Consider the following 16,299-nt stretch of genomic DNA (forward strand, 5'->3'; position numbering starts at 1 on the left):
AAAATGGGTTAAAATTCGGAAGATTAAAAGGCTAACAAGCCACCATCCATCTCCAGGGCTGCGTCACACAAACCTCTCTCCCTCCCAACCCATGCTTATTGGCAAAACCAGGTCTTCACACTGGAAACTCAGCAGAGTGGGGGCTGACCTCTGTGATGGGGGGGGGGAGGTAAGATATTCCAAAGCAGGGGTCACCAACCTTTTGGCCCTCAGGGACCATTACATTCATAATTTTAAATCCCACGGACCACTGATACGATTTTTTTTAAAAAAAATAGTATTTAGTGCAATGTAAAAAAATGAAAATAATTTTTCGGGGGACTACGAAAAATTTTTTTCGCGAACCACCAGTGGTCCATGGACCACCAGTTGGTGACCACTGTTTCAAAGGACTCACCTTAAGCCAGAAGATGAAAGGAAACAGGCTTCAAGCCAGGCCAGACCCACCTTTCTGGGCGAAGCACTCCCTGGCTTGAAAAGGTACCCGCTACCTGAATTCATCCATCACCTGTCCTGGATGGTAGATAGCTAAAGATGCTGCGTGGCTCCCATCTTCATCCCCTTGGGGCACGTCTTCTGCTCTCTCCCGACGGCTTGCACCTTTTCATGATGGTGATGATGATGGAGCTGAAATCTGGTCCCTCCTCCAGATGTGCTTTCCAGCCGGCGTCACATCTGCAGCGCAGAGGCTGCTTGTGGCCATTAGCTGGGATGGAGGAGAAGGACCAGGAGGAGGAAGAGGAGGAGGAGATGCTGGGAGGGGGGCAGAAAGGCGCCCCGCTTGGCTCCAAAACAAGGCGTCTCTTCGCCTTCCTCCACCCACGCGTGTTCTTTGCGCGTCAGCGGGGAGGGGCTCAGCCGGCGCTCCGTGCCCGCCTCCTTCTCCTTCTCCTCCTCCTCCTCTCTTCTTCCCTCCCACCTTCCCTCCCCGCCTAGTGCCGGAGAGCCGGGATGGCAACGGAGTCGGCAGCCGTCGGAGGAGACGCGGCGGCGGCGGAAAAGAGGAAGCCCGGAGCGCTGCGAGCCTGAGCCAAAGTAAGACCCACCGAGCGAGCCATCAAGCCGGCGGGGCGGCCTGGCTCCTGCAGCCGGACTTGGCTGGCTTTGTCCAGCCGCCCCTCCCTCCCTCCCTCCCTCCTTCCTTCCCTCCCCCCCTCCTCCAGTGTGTGCATTTTGTTCTCCGTCTTCGTGTGCAAAAAGCCCCGCTCCTTGCAGCCTCTCTCTCTCTCTCTCTCACACACACACACACCTCACTTTGCAAAGCCCCCCCTTTCTTCCTGCCCGTCAAAGACCCCCGGAGGTCTCTTCCACCCCCACCCTGGTTGTGCCTTCTCCTGGCCACTGTGCAAATAGCCCTGGTCCCTGCAGTCTCTCTCTCTTTCTCTCTCTCTCTCTCACTCACTCACACACACTTCACTTTGCAAAGACCCCCCTCTCTGCCCTTCAAAGACCCCCCCGGGGGGGGTGTCTCTGCCACCACCACCCAGGTTTGCGCCTTCCCCTACCCAGATTGCCTCTCCCTAATTTCCTTGTGCAATTTCCCTCCCCCCCAACTCCTCTGTCTTAAGACCACCCTGCCCACTCTCTCTCTCCCCCCCCCCTTCCTTCCTTTTCTCCTTTGCCCGACCCTCCCCGGCTGCAGCCCTTCTGCAGGGGCTCCCGGGAGCCCCTTCCCCACCTCTGGCTGACTGGATCCGTAGTAAATATTATGAAGAAGGGTATGAATCACGCACCCTGGCGAATGACATCACCCTCTTTCCCTCCCTAGGCAGAAAGCATCTCCTTTGCTTTTCCAACCAGCCTCCCTCTTGGGCATCTTTGGGGTGGGGTGCTTGGAGGTTAGGGGCTTGTGTCTCCTTCTTTGGCCTGTCTGGAGACCAAAACGGGGGCGGGTGAAGAAAGGGTGGGGGGGGGGACGTTTGGGTTTCATAACACAAAGGCAGCAGCGTGGTGGAAGGCCTCTGTGCCCAGCCTAAAGAGCTCCATCCGCAGGTAAGCTGGTTTTCGTGCCCCAGGGTTGATGTTTCCTAGCCCTCCACAGGAGCTACGCTAGTAGGTTGGCAGACATGATGGCCTTAGAGACGTAGCAGCCCCTTTGGTGTTATGCCAGGCCTTTCTTTGATTTGGGGTGGGTTACGGAGGGAGGGGGGGCGTCTCATCCTTAAAGGGGCGGCCGTTGACCTGCAAGCAATGAGCTGGAGAAGTTTTATGCAGGCGCCTAGATCTTAAGGCCAATTCTCGGCTGGGTCTTGAGAAGACCTCTACTGCTTTGGAAAGGCAGATGAGCTGGCTTGACACATTGCAATGAGAGGCAGTGGTAGGCGCCATCCATCATTATCCTTTATCTGCAGGTTTGTTTGTTTTTTTGAATGTCACAACGCACCAGGCAAACCGCATCTTCTTTCCCACTCCTCGTGCTGTGTCGAGTGGCTGGGTGGGACCCCGGGAGATGTGGCTTGCGATGGACAGTTCTGGGTCTGCCATTACCGCCAAGCGGCCCAGTTACTATAGTTTCCACACAGACCAATTGGCTACGACAAAACGGCTTTGAAAACACAAAAAGGTGGGCATCCAGCTGGTGTTGACCTGCTTTAGAAAGCAGCTTTCTCCGTTGCTAAGAGTTTGAGCCAGATCTCTCCTGGGCTTAGGCACGGAGGCTCTGCAATTGAGGTCAAATGAGGGAAGCTGCCGGGGTGGGGTGGGGGGAGGCGTAGGTGGAAGGGCAGGGACTCAGCTGGCTTCCCACATGTTCCACTGAACAGGATTTGGCTAGCGTGTGTTTGATGGATTGTGTGAACCAAATCAGCTGGGTTAAGAAGCTCACATGTAGTAGGGGGGGGGGGGAAAGCAAGTAAAAAAAATGCATAGCAATTAAAGTATTGAAGCGGGCAAGAGATGATGGATAGATGATTTCTTTTTATTCTTGTTTTTCTTTTTTCTTTTCCTTTATCTCTCCTTTTTTAGGTAGACGACATAACTAGAAGTTAGGTAGGATAGAAAGAAAACGGTTTTTGTTAATAAAGGATGACATAATAAAAGTTAGAATAAGAGATAGAAATAAGAGAAAGGGGGAATATTAATGTATACATTTTTCTATAATAAAATAAGAGCAATAATAACAGAAAAAATGGAAGGATTGAATAATGACAGACTGCAACTTAATGTAAATATGTATTACTATTAGAAATATACGTTGGTTGAATGCAACAATTATGATTAATTTTATTAGTTTATTTGTATTAGAACAGGGATGGCTAACCTTTTAGGGCGTGGGCACACATGCTCATCCACACTGCGTTAGCATGTCTGCACCAGTGGTGGGATTCAGCCGGTTCACACCTATTCGGGAGAACCGGTTGGTAACTTTCTAAGAGATTCAGAGAACCGGTTGTTGGAAGAAATCTCCTTTTGTTTTTTCTCCACTTTACAGGGCTAATCCTGTAAGGAAGGCAGGAAGGAAACATTCTGGTGTTGTTTCTAGCCTTCTCTTTATTGCCCTGCTTAAAGAAACTGCCTCTTCGGTTAACCCTTACGACATTGTAACGGCTAAGGCGAAGCGCCCATTGACGTGAGTGACCTTGAGTTGGCCATGCCCATCCAGTCACATGACCACCAAGCCATGTCTACCCAGCTGGTTATTAGGGCAGAGGACCGGTTGTTAAATTATTTGAATCCCACCACCAGTCTGCACCCATAATGCAATGCAAGCATAATAGCAAGAGCAATAGCAGTTCGACTTATATACCGCTTCATAGGGCTTTCAGCCCTCTCTAAGTGGTTTACAGAGTCAGCATATTGCCCCCACATTCTGGGTCCTCATTTCACCCACCTCGGAAGGATGGAAGGCTGAGTCAACCTTGAGCTGGTGAGATTTGAACCGCTGAATTGCAGATAACAGTCAGCTGAAGTGGCCTGCAGTACTGCACCCTAACCACAGTGCCACCTTGGCTCATTAACCCCCATGTGCACCCTATGCATGTGGCCTTGCGCATGTGTGGGCCTACTCATGCCCCATTTTGGGCCAGGAAGGCCACCTGAACCAATCTGGAAGCTAAAATGGGGCGTGCGGGCCACGTGACCCTCCCGAAAAAAATGCAATGCAAGCAACCCCCTGTGCATCCCCACGCATATGTGGCAGAGACGCCAAAACCAGCTGGCCACTGGGAGGTGCGCACGCATGCACAGTGGAGCTGGGCTGGGGCGATGGCGGACGTGCCCGCAGAGAGGGCTTTGCATGCCACCTGTGGCACATGTGCCATAGGTTCACCATCACAGTATTAGAATGTATGACCCCCAGGTGCCACACTGTTCACGCATTGATATGTTTGTAAAAAGAAAAAAGCATGACTTAGGGTTGGGCCAACACCCTCCATCTTTGCTTCACACCTTATTTTTTTGGGGGGGGGGGTTCTGTTTTGAATCCAACTACAGGTAATCCTCGGCATATGACCACAGTTGAGCCCAACATTCATGTGGCTAAGCGAGGCATTACTTAGATGGGTTTTGCTCCATGTTACGACCGTTCTTGCCACCGTTGTTCAGTGAATCCCTGCGGTTAGTTAAGCTAGTAACAGAGTCGATCAATGGGCCTGGCTTCCCCCATGGACTCTGCTTGTCAGAAGGCCGCAAAAGTAGAGCCTGTGACCCCAGGACACTGCAACCGTCATAAATATGAGTCAGCTGGTCAGCATCCAAATTTTATACAGGTGACTGTGGGGAGGCTGCAATGGTCGCAAGGGCAAAAAAATGGTCATAAGCCACTTTTTTCAGTAGCATTGTAACTTTGGACAGTCACTAAACAAATGGTCGTAAGTCAAGGACTGTCTATAATTGTGTCATATTCCATAGTCAACCTACAAATACTTTCTTAGAGTCACTTGGATCTCCAAAAATGGGGTGGCACAAAATTGAGGTAAGAATAGAGTAGAGTAGAGTAGAGTAGAGTAGAGTAGAGTAGAGTAGAGTAGAGTAGAGTAGAGTAGAATAAAGAATAGAAGAGAGTAGAGTAGAAGAGATTATAGAATAGAGTAGAATAAAGAATAGAGTAGAGTAGAATAATTAGAAGAGAGTAGAGTAGAATGGACTAGAAGAGAGTAGAGTAGAATAAAGAATAGAAGAGAGTAGAAGAGAAGAGAATAGAGTAGAATAAAACTAGAATAGAAGAGAGTAGAGTAGAAGAGATTATAGAATAGAGTAGAATAAAGAATAGAGTAGAGTAGAATAATGACTAGAAGAGAGTAGAGTAGAATAAAGACTAGAATAGAAGAGAGTAGAGTAGAATAAAGAATAGAAGAGAGTAGAAGAGAAGAGAGTAGAATAGAGTAGAATAAAACTAGAATAGAAGAGAATAGAGTAGAAGAGATTATAGAATAGAGTAGAATAAAGAATAGAGTAGAGTAGAGTAGAATAATGACTAGAAGAGAGTAAAATAAAGACTAGAGTAGAGTAGAATAAAGACTAGAATAGAAAAGAGTAGAGTAGAATAAAGACTAGAGTAGAGTAGAATAAAGAATAGAAGAGAGTAGAAGAGAAAAGAATAGAGTAGAATAGAGTAGAATAAAACTAGAATAGAAGAGAGTAGAGTAGAGTGGAATAGAATAAAGAATAGAGTAGAATAGAATAGAATAGAAAAACTAGAATAGAAATGGTCGCTAGTCAAGGACTGCCTGTAATTGTGTCCTATTCCATAGTCAACTACAGATACTTTCTTAGTCACTTGAGTCTCCAAAAATGGTGTGGCACACAATTGATGTAAGAATAGAGTAGAGTAGAGTAGAACAGCGAATCAAGAATAGAGTAGAGTAGAATAGGATAGGATAGGATAGGATAGGATAGAATCAGCTGGAAGGGACCTTGGGGGTCTTCTAGTCCAGCTCAAGCAGGAGAACCTATACCATTTCATGAAGGAATCATTGTTTTCTTCTGATGAGCCTTAACTCACTTCTGTCCATGAGCCCTAGTGGGTGGGAGTGTGGGTGGGGTAAGGGGGAATGATTAGGAAGTCCTTTGGTTCCAGCTTATCCCAAGAGGGATCTGGTGGTCCTTCTCTGCCATTCATTCTTCATGGTCTTGAGTTGGTTACCTAGCAGAACTTCTGGTGCTATTGACACCAGCTTCAGTGGCAAAAGACAGGGTGAATTTCCTGTTTCCTATGCTGAAATCTTGCATTGTAAATAGTACAGCCCGTTGTTTGATTAGATATATGAGCTATTTCCTCCACTCCCCCGTCCAGATCTGCCACCATCCCTGATTTTCTCCACTTTATATTTATTCATTTGCTAATTACTCGCATCTTTACAAAAAAACCAACAACCTCGATGCCTTAACCACTATTTTTAAGTTTTTTATTTTCCCCTTTCAAATTCATTCACAAATATACATCCTTATAATTGCTATTTAACATTTGTCTATTCATCTTTAGTCTCTATAATTATTTTTACAAATATATATATAATACAGTTTGGATCACTTTCTTGCCACCCCGTGCCTCCATCTTATTTTACAACAACCTTGCTCCTTCTATCTTCTCAACCTCCCTTCTCTACCTTCTTCTTTCCTTCCTCCTTTCTTCTTCCCCTCTCTTTCCCCCCTCCTCTTCTCTTCTCTTTTCCTCCTTCTTACCCTCTCTCCTACTCTTAATTCCCCTCCCTTATGTCCTCTGCTTTATCCTTTCTTCCTTTCCCTCCTCATCCTTCCTCCTTTCTTCTTTCCCTCTCTTTCCCCTTTTCCTCCCTTCTCCTCCTTCTTACCCTCTCTCCTACTCTTAATTCCCCTCCCTTATGTCCTCTGCTTTATCCTTTCTTCCTTTCCCTCCTCATCCTTCCTCCTTTCTTCTTCCCCTCTCTTTCCCCTCTCTTTCCCCCACTCTTCCTCCCTTCTCTTCCTCTGCGTTACCCTTTCTTCCTTTCCCTCCTCCTCCTTCCTCCTTTCTTCTTCCCCTCTTTCCCCTCTCCTCCTCCCTTCTCCTCCTTCTTACCTCCTCTCCTACTCTTAATTCCCCTCCCTTATGTCCTCTGCTTTACCCTTTCTTCCTTTCCCTCTTCATCCTTCCTCCTTTCTTCTTTCCCTCTCTTTCCCCCTCTCCTCCCTTCTCCTCCTTCTTACCTCCTCTCCTACTCTTAATTCCCCTCCCTTATGTCATCCTTCCTCATCCTTTCTTCTTCCCCTCTCTTTCCCCCACCCCTCCTCTCTTCTTCTCCTCCTTCTTCTTACCCCCTTTCCTCCTCTTAATTCCCCTCCCCTACTCCCTCTGCCTTACACTTTCTTCCTTTCCCTCCTCATCCCCCCTCCTTTCCGTTGTTGCCCTTGCTTATTTACTTCCTTTGATGGGTTCTCAGGGTGGCATTTCAGCAATCGCAACTTTATATTTTCAGTAAATCCAAACAGTACTTAGACACTAGCCAAACATTCAAGCCAGTTTTCTTGACTTGTTCCGGAAGTGTTAGGTGCCATAAAAAAGAATATAATGTAACTGGCACTTCTAGCATGTGACGTGTACAGATTTGTTCAAGAGCCTCTCTTTGGATTACATATTCACCTTGCATTTTCTTTTAAGGGTGCTTCCATTAAAAAATTGGCATTAAAACACTATTCTTTAAAAAAAAACCACCCTGATATTATGCAGTCTTGGTGGGGGCAGGGATTAAAAAAATATACATGGACGCAATGAGAATTACTTCTTGTATTTTTTTAAAGCTCAATGAGTAAGCTGTTATCTGGGAATCGCTTTGTGATCATAAAGGTAAAAGGTAAAGGTTCTCCCGCAGATGCGTGCTAGTTGTTCCTGACTCTAGGGGACGGTGCTCATCTCCGTTTCAAAGCCAAAGAGCCAGCCCTGTCCGAAGACGTCTCCGTGGTCATGTGGCTGGCATGACTAAATGCCGAAGGTGCACGGAACGCTGTTACCTTCCCACCAAAGGTGGCTCCTATTTTTCTACTTGCATTTTTAACATGCTTTCAAACTGCTAGGTTGGCAGAAGCTGGGACCAAGTAGCGGGAGCTCACTCGGTTACGCGGTGCTAGGGATTCAAACCGCCGACCTTTCTGATCAACAAGCTCAGCGTCTTAGCCACTGAGCCACCACGTCCCTCAGTTTGTGATCATAAAGGCCCCCACATTTTATGATTTCTTTTTCCTTCATCAAGTGGACGTAGAACAGAAGCCTGTTTATTTTTTGGTTCCTGAATTCTGATCACTTGAGGTCACAAACAGCCTTGCTTGGGAGTTCCTGGTTTTAAGGTTTATCTCTGTAATCTGCAGGCTTTACATCTTTCCAGCCACGTGGTTAGAAAGTTTTGTAAGCAAACCTCTTCTGATAGGTACTTCTCAGGAATCAGTATTCCGATTCCCCCTGAATCTCAACCTTGTTGTAATTTTCAGCAGGTTGGTTTTAAATGGTTTTCTGCCTCTGGCTTGAAGCATGGAGTTCCCTTTTTATCCGTCTTCTTTAAAAATTGACAACATGGGACATTTTTGCTCTTTGGACAATAGAATAACAAAGTTGGAAGGGACCTTGGAGATCTTCTAGTCTAACCCCCAATTCAGGCAGGAAGCCCTATAGCATTTCAGACAAACGGCTTTCCAATTTCTTGTTTAAAACCTCCAGTGTTGGAGCATTCCCAACCTCTGGAGGCAAGTTGTTCCACTGATTCATTGTTCTAACTGTCAGGAAATTTCTCCTTAGTTCTAGGTTGCCTCTCTCCCAGATTAGTTCCCATCCATTGTTTCTTGTCTGTCCTTTGAGCGCTTTGGAGAATAGCTTGACTTCTTTGTGGCAGCCCCTGAGATATTGGAACACTGCTATCATGTCTCTCCTACCCCTTCCTTTCATTAAACTAAAGATAAAGGTTCTCCTCGCACATATGTGCTAGTCCTTCCCGACTCTAGGGGGCGGTGCTCATCTCTGTTTCAAAGCCAAAGAGCCAGCGCTGTCCAAAGACATCTCCGTGGTCATGTGGCCGGCATGACTAAACGCCAAAGACGCATGGAGCGCTGTTCCCTTCCCACCAAAGGTGGTTCCTATTTTTCTACTTGCTTTTTAACTGCTAGGTTGGCAGAAGCTGGGACAAGTAATGGGAGCTCACTCTGTTATGCAGCGCTAGAAATTCGAGCCGCTGAACTGCCGACTTTTCTGTTCGACAAGCTCAGCATCTTAGCCACCGAGCCACCGCATCCCTCTTCATTAAACTAGACATACCCAATTCCAGCAACCAGGGATATCAAGAGGAAAAGGGGAAGTCCATCCCCACTTCCTCAACCATCAACTGCTCTCCTCCAGCTGCTTGCCAGGACTGAGGCTTGGAAAGCCACTTTTCAGCAACAAATGGTGCTGAATCATGAACGGGAAATGAAAATTGCTATCTTCAGGAATACATATATAGAAAACCGGCTTTACTGGCCTCATGACAGGAAAGGTAATTTGCTGTTCTTTCCCAAAGCTGTTTTTTTTTTAAAAAAAAGTTTTTTTAAAAATTCTCTTACATACAATTATGGGATACATTCACATAGTTATTCTTCTTCTTTGCATTTGTCATTCTTATACATTCGTTATTTCATTATACAGTTTGGGTTGCTTTATTTACCAACCCTTCTGCCTGTTGTAACACCACCTTATTTCCCCTTTCTTTTCTCCCTCCCTCCCATCTCTACTTCCTTCCTTCCTCCTCTCCTTCCCCTTCCTTCTTCCCTTCCCTTTCTCCTATTCTTCCCCTTCCTACCCTCTCTCCTCTTTCTCTCCATTCCATCCTTCTCTCCTTCCCCTTCCTTCTTCCCTTCCCTTTCTCCTACTTCTACTCTTCCTCTTCCCTTCCCCTTCCTACCCTCTCCCCTTCTCTTTTTCTCCTTTCCACCTTCCTCTCCTTACCTCTTTCTTCCTTCCCTCCTCTTCCTCTCGTCCTCTCCCTTTCTTTTTCTGTTGTTATAGGTGTCTCTTTCAAATCTCAATTTTTGTTTTCTTGTTTCCAAAAGCTCTTATTGTGCATTGTTTAGAAAGGATCTTCCTTCCTTCCTTCCCTTTCCTTTCCTTTCCTTTCCTCCCTCTTTCCTTTCCCCTCCCCTCTCCTTCCTTTTCCTTTCTGTTTTCCTCCCCTTCCCTTTCTCCCACAATCAAAACATGTGAAGAAGAGTTGCAGAAATTTGGGTAAAGCTAGTTTAATGAAAAGAAGGATTGGAGGCAGCATGATAGCAGCCTTCCGATATTTGAGCTGCTGCCACAAAGAAAAGGGGGGTGAACCCATTCTCCAAAGCACCTGAAGGCAGAGCAAGAAGCAATGGACGGAAAATAATCAAGAAGACAAGCAACCTAGAAACAAGGAGAAATGTCCTGACAATGAGTCCTGAAAAGAGAAGGACTAGGGGAGACATGATAGCACTGTTCCAATATTTGAGAGGATGCCACAAAGAAGGCCGGGTCAATTTATTTTCCAAAGCGCCAGGGTGGGCAGGACCAGAAACAATGGATGGAAACTAATCAAAGAGAAAAGCAACCTAGAATTAAGGATAAACTTCCTAACAGTGAGGACAGTTAACCAGGGGAACAGAAGTTCCCTTCAGAAATTGTGGGTGCTCCATCCCTGGAGGTTTTTAAGAAGAGACTGGACAGTCACTTGTCTGGAATGGTATAGGTTCTCCTGCTTAAGCAGTGGGCTGGACTAGAAGACCTCTAAGGTCCCTTCAAGGTCTATTTGGCTTGATTGGTTGATTGATCAGTGGAATGGTTGCCTCCAGAAGTTGTGAGTGCTCCATCACTGGAGGTTTTTAAGAAGAGACTGGACAGCCACATATCTGAAATAATGTAGGTTCTCCTGGTTGAGTAGTGGGCTGGACTAGAATAACAATAGCAATAGTAGTTAGACTTATATACCGCTTCATAGGGCTTTCAGCCCTCTCTAAGCGGTTTACAGAGTCAGCATATCGCCCCCAACAATCTGGGTCCTTATTTTACCCACCTCGGAAGGATGGAAGGCTGAGTCAACCTTGAGCCGGTGAGATTTGAACAGCTGAACTGCAGAACTGCAGTCAGCTGAATTAGCCTGCAGTGCTGCATTTAACCACTACGCCACCTTGGCTCCTCCAAGGTCCCTTCCAGCTCTGTTCTGGTTGATTGATTGGTTGGTTGATCAGTGGAATGGTTGCCTCCAGAAGTTGTGGGTGTTCCATCACTGGAGGTTTTTAAGAAGAGACTAGACAGCCACTTATCTGGAATGGTATACGGTCTCCTGCTTGAGCAAGGGGTTGGACTAGAAGACCTCCAAGGTCCCTTCCAACTGTATTATTCTGTTATTTACACTTTAGGGCAATGCATGCAATAGCTGGCGTGTTTGGAATCGTGACCCGTCAAAACCGCGCTTGACTAAGCCGCGCCCAATTAAACCGCGTCGATGATGTCATCAACAGGGCGACAACAGCCAGCGCGGAGAAAGAAGGGCGCTTTAAATAGCGCTTTGAAAGCAAGCCGATTCAACTTAAGGTAAGGGTTAGCTTTAGGGTTAGCTTTAGGGTTAGGTTAAGGGTTAGGGTTAGCTTTAGGGTTAGCTTTAGGGTTAGGTTAAGGGTTAGGGTTAGCTTTAGGGTTAGGTTAAGGGTTAGGATTAGGTTTAGGGTTAGGTTAAGGGTTAGGATTAGGTTTAGGGTTAGGTTAAGGGTTAGGTTTAGGGTTAGGGTTAGGTTTAGGATTAGGTTTAGGGGGGTTAGGGTTAGGTTTAGGGGTTAATTTTCGGTTTAGCGTTTACAGCGTGCTTCTGTCTCCGCGCTGTTGTCGCCCTGTTGATGACGTCAGCTACGTGGTTTAGTCGGACGCAGTTTAGTCGAGCGCGGTTTTGTGGTGGAACTGTTTGGAATGGACCCATGGGTATTCCAAATGCTGTAGATTCAGAGCCAGTAGTGGCCAGGGTGGAGTTTGGCTCCATTGAGGGTGCCTGGGCGTACTCAGGACGAGAAGAGAAGAGGCGCCTTCAGGAGATCTCAGGAGAACTTCAACTGAAGTCCCTTGCCTTGTGCAATCAAGCAAACACCTCTAACCACCTGAAGAAGGGGCTGATGAAACGATCAACATTTGAAGAGGAGGAGAAGAGGACTTGAAAAGAGATGTTCTCCCTGGAGAACAGAAAGGCCTTTTGTGTGACGTGAAAAACATTGCTAAATCAAAAGGCAGCCTTAAGAGGGTTTGAGATTCTCCAGAAAGGAATGAATGAGTCTCCATCTTCCCTCCCTCCCACACCTTCTCAGAACTCTTAGATGTCAAGTATCACCAAGCACCCTACTCTTTCAGCCTGTAGCTTCATTGCAAAAGCGCCTCTCAGTCCCCACATTTGGGTTTGCCTGTGCCACTGCAATTTTCCTCTGCTTTCAGTAGCGGAAATTTGGATTATTTTAGGTAAGCCATCTATGGGTTGAGGGGAGAGGAAGGACAGGTTTCTGTACTTTCGGTCAGAATTTCCTAAAGGTTTGGAAGGTGGTTTTTTTCCATGCAACAAGAGCTGGTCCTTGCCTTGCCTTTGCTGCAGGAATAAAGAGTGAATATTTGCTACAGGTGCTAACTGCAGAGGAGAGGAACAGCTAAAATCCACCTGCACAGGTACAGTACAGTGACGCTTCACAATATTTTCTTGGCGAATTCTGAATCTCGTCAACCATATAATTGGGGAGCAAAATTTAAATGTATGCCATTTAAACCAGTGGTTTGTTTTTTTTTCAAACCTGACAACTTGCTGGCTGCGGAATCCTGGCTGTTAAAAGCCCACCCATCTTAAAGCAGGCAAGTTTGGAAAACAGTGGTTTAAATCATGCGGGTTTTTCTCCAAAGTGATCAAAGCAATTATCTGTTCCATGCGCCGTACTCAGCAATAGTGCAGCTTGCTTGTTTTTAGCTTTGGGCCTTGTGGGCAAATGGTTTGTGGCTTACTTTATTGTGTGACTCCAACAAAGTATGGTTTATTGAATAAGCCATGGATCCACAAACTGTGATTTAGTGTGATGCGTGAGTTTAATTTATATAATAATTGGAAACTAAAGAAAAAACAGCGTTTGTGGAATGTGGGGTGTTGATGATATGCACTGTGGGTATTGAAGACGTAACCATTGAGTTACCATGAATTGATTGATTGATTGATTGATTATATGTCATTAAGTTGTTCTCAACTCCCGGTGATCACATAAATAGATTTTCTCCATGATGATCTCTCACTAACTTGATCCTTCAGTTCTTCTAATGGTGCCCCCATCACCACCGTAGCTTAGTCTCTCAGTCATGCTGCTGGTCCTTAATACTGGCCAAAGGCAGAGCGTTGAACTGGTGTGAGGGGGCATCTTTTTTAGCTTCTTCCCCATCACCTTTTCCAGTTTTGGGTGCAAGAAATCCTGGAGCTGGAGTTCTAGCACTTCCACCAGAAACTCAACCTTTGTTGTTGTTAGTTACGAAGTCGTGTCCGACCCATTGCAACTCCATGGGCAATGTTCATCCAGGCCTTCCTGTCCTCTCCCATCCTCTGGAGTCCATTTAAGCTCACACCAACTCCTTTGGTGACTCCATCCAGCCACCACCTTCTCTGTTGTCCCCTTCTTCTTCTGCCCTCCATCGTTCCCAGCATGAGGCTCTTCTCCAGGAAGACCTTCCTTCTCATTAGGTGGCCAAAGTACTTGAATTTCCTTTTCAGGATCTGGCCTTCTAAAGAGTAGTCAGGGTTGATCTCCTCTAGGACTGACCGGTTGAATGGCCTTGCAGTCCAAGGGACTCGCAGGAGTCTTCTCCAGCACCAGAGTTCAAAGGCCTCCATTCTTTGGCGCTCAGCTTCCTTATGGTCCAACTTTCACAGCCATCCATTGCAACTGGGAAAACCATAGCCTTGACTAGATGCAGTTTTGTTGGCAGGGTGATGTGTCTGCTTTTTAGGATGCTGTCTAGATTTGCCATAGCCTTCCTCCCCAGGAGCAAGCCTCTTTTAATTTCTTGGCTGCAGTCCCCATCTGTGGTAATCTTGGAGCCCAGGAAAATAAAATCTGTCACTGCCTCCGCACTGTCACTCAATACCTGTAAAATGAAAATTACAGAGCTGCTTTTATGCAAACCTTCTTCTTACACCACCCTCTCTGCATTACAGTCTGCATTTAATCTGCATTATTCATCTTTGGATATTAATGAAGGAGTTTAAACAAAGGCACTTGCATAATTCATAAAGGTAACGGAATCCTGCTTTTTCTAAGTGTGCTGTCTAGATTACCCTTGGTTTGTGTTAAAACTGTCTGGCTCCTGAGCTAAAAAATAAATAAAAATGTGTCTTTTGTAGCCTGGGGTATATTGCATAATTCCTTAATAATACTTCTTCGGTCTCTATTCTCCAATTTTTGTGGACCAACTCCCAGATTGATGGCTGAGGAATTCTGGGAGTTGAATCCACAGCTTAGACCCCTACTCCACCACTTCAAGAGGATTCAAATGTTTTTTTTAATAGGACCTGTAAAAAAGCAAGGAGAATGTCTAGAATTCAAGCCAGAATTATTTTTATTAGGTATTATTACAGAAGGCTATAACAAAAGGGTCAATACAGCTAATATTTCACATCCGAACAGCAGCGAGAATGGTGCATGCACAGCAATGGAAAAGTAAAAACTCCTCCAGAAAAGGAGATAATAAGGAAGATATTAACATATGCAGAAATGGATAAACTAATGTTACAGTTAAAAAACAAAGGAGAGACAGAATATTATGACACATGGAATAGATTTTATCAAGGGCTGGAAACACGAAGTGGGAGTCGTAACACAAAAGAATTTAGGCTAAGTAGACCTGAAATGAGAGATTATATATAGTCAAAATAATTGTATAAGACTAGCACTCAGGGACACGGTGGCTCAGGGGCTAAGACGATGAACTTGTTGATCAGAAAGGTTGGCAGTTCAGCAGTTCAAATCCCTAGCACCGCATAACGAAGTGAGCGCCCCTTACTTGTCCCAGCTTCTGCCAACTTAGCAGTTCGAAAGCACGTAAAAAATGCAAGTAGAAAAATAGGAACCACTTTTGGTGGGAAGGTAACAGTGTTCCATGTGCCTTCAGCATTTAGTCATGTCGACCACATGGCCACAGAGACATCTTCGGACAGCGCTGGCTCTTTGGCTTTGAAACAGAGATGAGCACCGCCCTCTAGAGTCAGGAACGACTAGCACACATGTGGGAGGAGGACCTTTGCCTTTAGCACTGTGTATGTGGTATATATGCTATTTGTCTTGCATTTTGGTTTCTATGGCGTATGAAACGCCAGGACCGTCACACTGTGTTCGATAGACTTATTTGTAAATAATACTAATATATTTTTTGAAAAAAGAGGGTTCAAATGGGATTTCGCCTCCCTACATTTCCCCCCCCCCTCTAAGTTCTTGTTTCTCCAAGTCTCGTCCTTCCTGGCATGAGACAAAATCATAAAATCAGGTACAGTTCCCTGTTTAACCACTGGCATGGCTTATGACCATGATACTCAGCTCACTTATGGTCATAAATCATGAACGAACGGTAACTAGGTGATCAGAATAGATCCAATCTGTTTAACCACTGCCGTAGCTTTTGTATACAGCGTAAACGAATTGAGCCACATTCAGAGAAAGGCAAGATCTCATAAGTCGTGTTTTTTTTCAACAGGACTTTTGTCCTTTGACAAAGAGCAAATAATATTTGTGTATTTCAACTTGCTAGGACAGTTCACTGAAAGTGACTCTTCTGGAAAAGCAGGATTTTAACACCCCAAGCCGGCTATAAATTATGGCATTCGCATATCTCAAAACCTATTTTTGTCAACAACAATATAACAGAGTTGGAAGAGAGCTTAATATTAGGCCAATCGTCAAGACTCAAACGAAGAAGCTAAGGTCAATGTAGAATGTTATTAATTTTTTTTATTTCTTTTTTTTTCTCAATAGATTTTAGACTGTTTGTTAGAAATCCATACCGTGTACAGGTTCTGGGAAGTCGGGGGGGGGGAGGTGGAGGGGGGTTGGGGGAGAGGGTGGAGGGAGGGAGGGGTATATATTAGGCTAGACAAGAATTTGGTGGTAAACTAGAATTATTTTGATATACAAGAAATTGTACTTCGATGTCTTATTGATTGAGGAATGATGAAATGTTTGCCTTAAAAGAAATAAAACTTTTGAAATTAAGACTCAAACGATATCCCAATCAAACAACGGCCAGCTTGCCTTCAGTAGTTGTAGGTGCTTCATTGCTGGAGATTTTAAAGAAAAGATTGGACAGCCATCTCGCTAAAATAGCGTAGGGTCTTCTGCTTGAGCAGGGGATTGGATTAAAACAGCGGT

General features: G+C 45.4%; 1 protein-coding gene across 3 annotated transcripts in view; it reads left to right on the forward strand.

Moving 5' to 3' along the window:
- Window positions 1-917: 917 nt before the first annotated feature.
- Window positions 918-16,299, forward strand: part of ABCA3 (ATP binding cassette subfamily A member 3) — a 94,753-nt gene continuing 79,371 nt past the window's right edge. Inside the window, exons 1-2 of one of the 3 annotated variants that reach the window (XM_087728681.1) lie at window positions 11,713-12,373; window positions 12,504-12,574. The gene's annotated coding sequence lies outside the window, so the exon portion shown is untranslated. Of the gene's footprint in view, window positions 1,036-11,712; window positions 12,374-12,503; window positions 12,575-16,299 lie in introns of those variants that run through there. The other 2 variants (XM_087728680.1, XM_087728682.1) reach the window with 2 other exon arrangements.

This window comes from Thamnophis sirtalis, unplaced genomic scaffold, assembly GCF_051295495.1.
Source record: "Thamnophis sirtalis isolate CommonGarterSnake01/CBP01778 unplaced genomic scaffold, rThaSir2_p1.2 scaffold_14, whole genome shotgun sequence".
Classification (NCBI taxonomy): Eukaryota; Metazoa; Chordata; class Lepidosauria; order Squamata; family Natricidae; genus Thamnophis; species Thamnophis sirtalis.